The sequence below is a fragment of the Nycticebus coucang genome, chromosome X (assembly GCF_027406575.1).
Source record: "Nycticebus coucang isolate mNycCou1 chromosome X, mNycCou1.pri, whole genome shotgun sequence".
In the NCBI taxonomy this organism is placed as follows: Eukaryota; Metazoa; Chordata; class Mammalia; order Primates; family Lorisidae; genus Nycticebus; species Nycticebus coucang.
The window spans coordinates 123,638,140-123,639,145 of record NC_069804.1 but is presented as its reverse complement, the minus strand read 5'-3'; the positions used below and the strand labels follow the sequence as shown (position 1 = coordinate 123,639,145).

The 1,006-nt window shown below is 40.3% G+C and overlaps 1 non-coding gene across 1 annotated transcript; it reads left to right on the top strand.

The window, feature by feature from the left end:
* Positions 1-488: 488 nt before the first annotated feature.
* Positions 489-594, top strand: LOC128578676 (U6 spliceosomal RNA). The gene has a single exon (XR_008377816.1). It is a non-coding gene; the product is annotated as a U6 spliceosomal RNA (small nuclear RNA).
* Positions 595-1,006: the final 412 nt, after the last annotated feature.

Sequence of the window (1,006 nt, the reverse complement as noted above, 5' to 3'; positions counted from 1 at the left end):
AAAAAAAGGAGAAATTGAAGCCTACCTGTGACATAAAAAGAGGACAGGAAGAAGAAATGCTTTTCAAATTTTTGTGATATTGACTTTAGGTTATTTATTACAAAGGCATGTGGGATTGAAAATTGGAAATGGAAGGAAAAGGCAAAAACTCTTAAGTTACTGATTCACAGGGTCTGTGAGAGACTTATATACATGGCTTTTTGTTGCTGTTGTTTTGACATCCTCAGTGTTAGTGGTAAAGGAAGACCTTTATGAAAGAGACGCTTCTATGCAAGCTTTCTTGAATAAGAAACAGAAAAACATAAGTAGCATATGCGTAAGATTCTTAATATTTTGACTTTTTTAAACCCTAGAACTTGAAAAATAAACTAAACTCTAATACCAAGTTAAGTAATTAAGACAAATATATCCATTCTGAAAATTTTAGCTTGCAGAGTCCCTTCATGCTATTGCACAGACTGTAATTTAAGTTTAAAAGCAGGTGGAGGGTGCTCGCTTTGGCAGCACATATACTAAAATTGGAACGATACAGAGAAGATTAGCATCGCCCCTGCGCAAGGATGACACGAAATTCGTGAAGCGTTCCATAGTTTTAAAAATAAAGGCAACATAAGACCCCCCCACACACAAAAAAAAAGCAGGTGGAGGGCGGCCAGTGGCTTATTGGGTAGGGTGCAGGCTCCATATACCGAGGGTGGTGGGTTCGAACACGTCACTGGCCGAACTGCAAAAAAAAAAAAATAGCCAGGCGTTGGGGCCGGTGCCTGTAGTTCCAGCTACTTGGGAGGCTGAGGCAAGAGAATCGCCTAAGCCCAGGAGTTGGAGGTTGCTATGAGCTGTGACATCATGACATTCTACTGGGGCGATAAAGTGAGACTCTGTCGCTCTAACAACAACAACAAAAAAAAGCAGGTGGAAACTTCAGTGGTGACTGGAAGACACTGTAAATGTAGAAAATTGATCACTTCCTGTATCTAGAAATTTTGCACAGAGAATTCCAGAAGCC